Source organism: Nerophis ophidion, linkage group LG04 (assembly GCF_033978795.1).
Source record: "Nerophis ophidion isolate RoL-2023_Sa linkage group LG04, RoL_Noph_v1.0, whole genome shotgun sequence".
Taxonomy (NCBI): Eukaryota; Metazoa; Chordata; class Actinopteri; order Syngnathiformes; family Syngnathidae; genus Nerophis; species Nerophis ophidion.
Genome location: NC_084614.1, coordinates 76,861,868 through 76,868,340, shown reverse-complemented (window position 1 = coordinate 76,868,340; position 6,473 = coordinate 76,861,868). Strand labels below are relative to the sequence as shown.

The window sequence follows — 6,473 nt, the reverse complement described above, 5'->3', positions numbered from 1 at the left end:
CCGCAAGTCGGTCCTACAATCTCCCAAATCTGAGGGAGGGCTTGCACTCCCCAATTTCAGACAGTACTATTGGGCGGCTAATGTACAGAAACTCCTATACTGGATGGACGGAGGCTCTCAGACCCTCCCGGCCTGGGTATCCCTTGAAACGGCAATCCCACACTTTTCATGACGTTCTTGCTTATGCTCACCACTCCCTTTTCCATTTAAACTTGAAGGCGCAAACACCATTGTATCGATCTCCATGAAAATATGGAACCAGCTAAGGAAACATTTGGGTTTTCAAGGCCCATCTATATTGACCCCGCTACTTAAAAAACAGTTATTTAAACCTTCCCGTACCGACCCCGCATTTATGACCTGGCACGATCACGGTATCACCACTGTGGAAGACCTCTATACAGACGGAGTGTTCTCATCCTTCGCTGAACTCTCTCCCAAATACGATTTGCCAAACTCCCACCTTTTTCCTTTTTTTCAGGTGAGGGACTTCGTAAAGAAGCAGTTCCCACACTTCCCAAATCGTCCTCCGGAAACTCTTATAGATACTTTGCTATCTCTGAGCCCAAATCATAAAAAATGTATCTCTGTGTGTGTGTATATATATATATATATATATATATATATATATATATATATATATATATATATATATATATATATATATATATATATATATATATATAATTGACGGATGGATCTGAAGTTGATATGAAGACGATTGGGTTTAAAGTAAACAGTAAGAAAAAATATATTTTTTTATTTCTAATGAGTAGGACACTTTTGGATCCCCAATCATTTCAGTAGGATTTTTTTGTGTGTGTCATTGCTAAAAAAAAAATAATAATAAATTAAAATCAATATTTTTATTTGTGATGAGGTGGCGACTTGTCCAGGGTGTACCCCGCCTTCCGCCCGATTGTAGCTGAGATAGGCGCCAGCACCCCCCGCGACCCCAAAAGGGAATAAGCGGTAGAAAATGGATGGATGGATGGATTTTTGTTTGTTGAAATTTTTAAGGCTCCAATTATTATATAATCTCAAATATTCCACTTTAAAATTCTATTGGGGGAAATTATTGCATATTTTGTGTTTTTTTTTCCCATAACAAAACAGGGTTTTCTTTGACAAAAAGGGCATACAACTTAAATCTTTGAAAAGGTTATATTGACAGATAGACCTAATGTTGATCAACAGATTTAAACCTGGAATAATAATAATACAAAATAATGACACATTTTGAATATTTTTTGGACCAAAATCCTTTGGGGTCCCTGGGATGAAGCCTGAGTGGAGGCCTAAATGTATATTTTTATACATATATTGAATATGTTATATAGCAAAGTAAAAGTTGTGTTTCTTATCTAAGTAAATGTAACTCGTTACTACTCACCTACGTGGATAAGTGTGTTCACCTTTGACAGGTACGAAAAAATAAAAATAAAAATAATCACCATCGAGTTTAATGTTTGGCTTTACCGTGTCTACTTTTACTTTCACTTTCTTTGATATTCTGCCAGCAGAAGCGTCTGCCTCACACTTTTCCCCCACGTTCAGCACTTTGGCCACAGCGAGTCCATCTCATGAAGGCTTTCTGCTGACTTTTTTACTCAGGATGAAACTTCCTGATGCAACCCTGGCCAGGAATCGAACCCATGCGAGGCAGATGCGTGTCCCGTTACCCCAGCAGGGACGCCTCACGCTTGGGAGACATAACGGAGGTGAAAGTTAAGACGTTGTTATATATTCAAATAACGAGGTAGCACACACGTTCAGTAACTTTTATATCTGACTGGGAGTAGCAGTAGCATACACTCTAGAGAGGGATCATCAACACTCATGTACAGCACTTGGTGAGCATGCTAAGTAGACACAACTCAACTACGGCAAGTCAGTCAGGACAAACTACGCTGAGTCAGCATGCACATTAATACACCACATCACCTCCCCTCATAGATCAAAGGCAATGCAAAATCAGTACACACTTTCAATACGGCAACATTCAATTCTTCAATGCTGTAATAAACAAACACAAAAATGTCACAGATGTTATACCAGATAGTGCATTCAAACTCAAATTCAACCCTCTTTAATAACAAATGAAAAACTCCCTTCTGAAAAGAATCAGTCCCTGTAACGCTGAGGTCGCCTGATAGTACGCTCTGAGCGTCTCAAAGTCACTGTCTCTGGGTCAGGCAGCACTGGCGGTTCAAACTCAAAAGCTGGTGGTTCAGGTTCTGCGGAGTCCGTTCCGCTCAGCTGACTCAGTTTCACCTGCAGGCTCTGAATCTGGAGTATCAGGAAGGTAGCGAGGTCTCAGCTGATCTCCGTGACGCCGGTACAATTGGTCTGGTGTCTCGCCTTGCACTCGGTATGACGCTGGACCAGTCTGTTGTGTCACTACCCCAGGAATCCATTTGGGTTTCTCTCCTGCGGTGTTGCGCAGATACACAGAGTCATTTACATCAAACTGTCTCTCGGCAGCCTGACTGTCATGTTTCTCCTTCTGCTGATACTGTCTCTTTCTGACTCGTTCGGTGATGCTTGGTTTCAGGAAGTCCAAACGTGTTCGCACATGTCTTTTCAGGAACAAGTCCGCTGGTGACTCTCCAGTGGTGCTGTGGGGAGTAGTGCGATAGCGCAGCAGGATGTGTGATATCTTGTCCTCAACACTCAGGTTCTGTCCAACAAGCTTTTTCATGCCTGCTTTAAAAATAGCAACATATTTGTAGCTGGATGTCTCGGTGCACCGGTCGTGTGAAGGACTCCATTCCTCTTTACGAACTGCTGAAACTCATCTGATGTGAACGTTGTCGCATTGTCTGTGACTATTTGTTCTGGCACACCGAATGATGCGAACAGTCTCTTAAGTCGTGTAATGGTTGCAGTGGATGTGATTTGTGCCATTTTGTAAACCTCCAGCCACTTAGAGTATGCATCAACCACAATCATGAACATGTGACCCAAGAACGGGCCTGCAAATTCAATGTGTAGTCTTTTCCAAACCTCTCCAGGAAAATTCCCAGGGATGCAGCGGGACTTGGCGTGGCGTGCGCTGTTCCAGCTGGCAGGTCTCACACTGCTTGCAGACCCTCTCAGCATCCATATCTACATTTGGCCACCAGACATATTGTCTGCCAGGGTGTCCGTCGTGGATCTCTTTTAGCACTGCACCTCTCATTTTTGCAGGTACTATTACTCTTGTTCCCCATAGAACACACCCCTGTTCGACAGATAGCTCATCTCTCTTTCTGTAGTACACCCTCAGTTCATCTGGTATTTCTTTTGGCCATCCTTCCATGATGTACCTGTGCAGCTTTGAGAGCTCTGTGTCCTTTCGTGTAGCCTTGGAAATTTGTTTTTGCACTCATATAACATATAACAGTGCATTTATGCAAGCTGTCATTGTCTCTGTACCTGTATCTTTGGTCTCAGGCAGCGGGACACGAGACAGCCCGTCCGCATTGCCGTGCTCCTCTGACCTGCGGTATGTCCTGTGGTAATCATACGCAGACAGTATGATGGCCCATCTCTGAAGGCGCGCTGCTGCCATTGTAGGAAGTCTCTCATGTTCTCCAAACAGCGCAAGCAGGGGCTTGTGGTCGGATATTAAGTCAAACTTGCGCCCCCACAGATATTGATGGAACTTCTTCACACCAAACACCAGGCTCAATGCCTCTTTTTCTATCTGTGAATAGTTTTTCTCTGCCGGAGAGAGCGTGCGGGAAGCATAGGCTATTGGATGTTCATGCCCGTCTAGTGTTGTGTGCTGTATCACTGCTCCGATCCCATAAGCAGAAGCATCACATGCAAGCGAAAGCGGCAGACGTGGATCATAGTGAACCAGCACTTTGTCACTGGTCAAAAGCTCCTTGCATTTGCCAAAAGCACTCTGCTCCGCCTCGCGCCATCTCCATTTAACTTTATCTTTCATTAGCCTGTAAAGTGGGGCCAAAATTGTGCTTTGCTGAGGCACAAAACGTCCATAGTAGTTCACTAGGCCCAGGAAAGCTCTGAGCACTTTGACATTTCTGGGTGCCGGAACATCATGTATGGCTATGACCTTATTTTTGGATGTGTAGACGCCTTTCCCGTCCAGCACATCCACCCATCCATCATCTTCCGCTTATCCAAGGTCGGGTCGCGGGGGCAACAGCCTAAGCAGGGAAACCCAGAATTCCCTCTCCCCAGCCACTTCGTCTAGCTCTTCCCGGGGGATCCCGAGGCGTTCCCAGGCCAGCGGGGAGACATAGTCTTCCCAACGTGTCCTGGGTCTTCTCCGTGGCCTCCTACCGGTTGGACGTGCCCTAAACACCTCCCTAGGGAGGCGTTCGGGTGGCATCCTGACCAGATGCCCGAACCACCTCATCTGGCTCCTCTCGATGTGAAGGAGCAGCGGCTTTACTTTGAGTTCCTCCCGGATGGCAGAGCTTCTCACCCTATCTCTAAGGGAGAGCCCCGCCACACGGCGGAGGAAACTCATTTGAGGTAGTTAAAAAGCTCCTCGGTGGCAAGGCCCCAGGGGTGGACGAGATCCGCCCGGAGTTCCTTAAGGCTCTGGATGCTGTGGGGCTGTCTTGGTTGACAAGACTTTGCAGCATCGCGTGGACATCGGGGGTGGTACCTCTGGATTGGCAGACCGGGGTGGTGGTTCCTCTCTTTAAGAAGGGGGACCGGAGGGTGTGTTCCAACTATCGTGGGATCACACTCCTCAGCCTTCCCGGTAAGGTTTATTCAGGTGTACTGGAGAGGAGGCTACGCCGGATAGTCGAACCTCGGATTTAGGAGGAACAGTATGGTTTTCGTCCTGGTCGTGGAACTGTGGACCAGCTCTATACTCTCGGCAGGGTTCTTGAGGGTGCATGGGAGTTTACCCAACCAGTCTACATGTGCTTTGTGGACTTGGAGAAGGCATTCGACCGTGTCCCTCGGGAAGTCCTGTGGGGAGTGCTCAGAGAGTATGGGGTATCGGACTGTCTTATTGTGGCGGTCCGCTCCCTGTACGATCAGTGCCAGAGTTTGGTCCGCATTCCCGGCAGTAAGTCGAACACATTTCCAGTGAGGGTTGGACTCCGCCAAGGCTGTCCTTTGTCACCGATTCTGTTCATAACTTTTATGGACAGAATTTCTAGGCGCAGTCAGGGCGTTGAGGGATTCCGGTTTGGTAACCGCAGGATTAGGTGTCTGCTTTTTGCAGATGATGTGGTCCTGATGGCTTCATCTGACCGGGATCTTCAGCTCTCGCTGGATCGGTTCGCAGCCGAGTGTGAAGCGACCGGAATGAGAATCAGCACCTCTAAGTCCGAGTCCATGGTTCTCGCCTGGAAAAGGGTGGAATGCCATCTCCGGGCTGGGGAGGAGACCCTGCCCCAAGTGGAGGAGTTCAAGTACCATGGAGTCTTGTTCACGAGTGAGGGAAGAGTGGATCGTGAGATCGACAGGCACATCGTCCAGCACATGTCCCAGATATTCAATCTGTGTCTTGCCGAAGTCACACTTTGACTTTTTCACTCTCATGCCGTTCTCTTGCAGTCTCTGTAAACCCTTGTCCAGGTTCACGAGATGCTGGGCTTCATCTCGGCCCGTAATCAATAAATCATGGAGATAAATTACCACATCAAGATCTTTCAACAGGTTCTCCGTAATGCGTTGAAAAAATACTAACAGCTGAAGTGACACCGAAACAAAGTCTATTGTACACAAACAGTCCCTTGTGAGTATTCACTGTTGTATACTTTTTCGACTCTTCATCCAGGAGTACTTGTTGATAGGCTGCTGCTAGATCTATTTTAGAAAATATTTTTCCTCCACATAGTGCTGCTAACACCTCCTCAATTCTTGGTAGGGGGTACGTTTCAGCGTTTGTAGCCAAGTTCACAGTTATCTTGTAGTCGCCACACAAGCAAAGTCCTCCATCCCGCTTAAGCACTGGAACCACTGGAGCAGCCCAGTCACTGTGTTTCACTGGACTGATGACACCCTCCTTTTCTAGGCGCTGCAGCTCCTTTTCAACTTTTTCTTTCATGGCGAATGGCAGGACGCGGGTTTTGTGGAACTTTGGGACTGCGTCAGGCTTTACAGAAATTGTGGCTTTGATGTCCTTTAATGTTCCAAGCTCATCCTTGAATACCTCATCATATTTAGCCAGCACCTCTTGGATGGATTTGGGCTTTTGTGCTGATGTTAAATTTTCAGCGACTGTGTTGATTGCGGCTGCTTTAATCATTTTCCAGTTTAGCCTGATCTCATCTAGCCATTCTCTACCACACAGTGAAGGACTCTCAACTCCCACAACTATTAGTGGTAGGCTAGCAGTCTGATTTTCATAAGCCCATCCATCCATCCATCTTCTTCCGCTTATCCGAGGTCGGGTCGCGGGGGCACCAGCCTAAGCAGGGAAACCCAGACTTCCCTCTCCCCAGCCACTTCGTCTAGCTCTTCCCGGGGGATCCCGAGGCGTTCCCAGGCCAGCG

At 46.9% G+C, this 6,473-nt stretch overlaps 1 pseudogene; it reads right to left on the bottom strand.

Annotated features, from left to right (window-relative positions):
- Nucleotides 1-2,124: 2,124 nt before the first annotated feature.
- On the bottom strand, nt 2,125-6,226 carry LOC133550462 (uncharacterized protein K02A2.6-like; annotated as a pseudogene).
- Nucleotides 6,227-6,473: the final 247 nt, after the last annotated feature.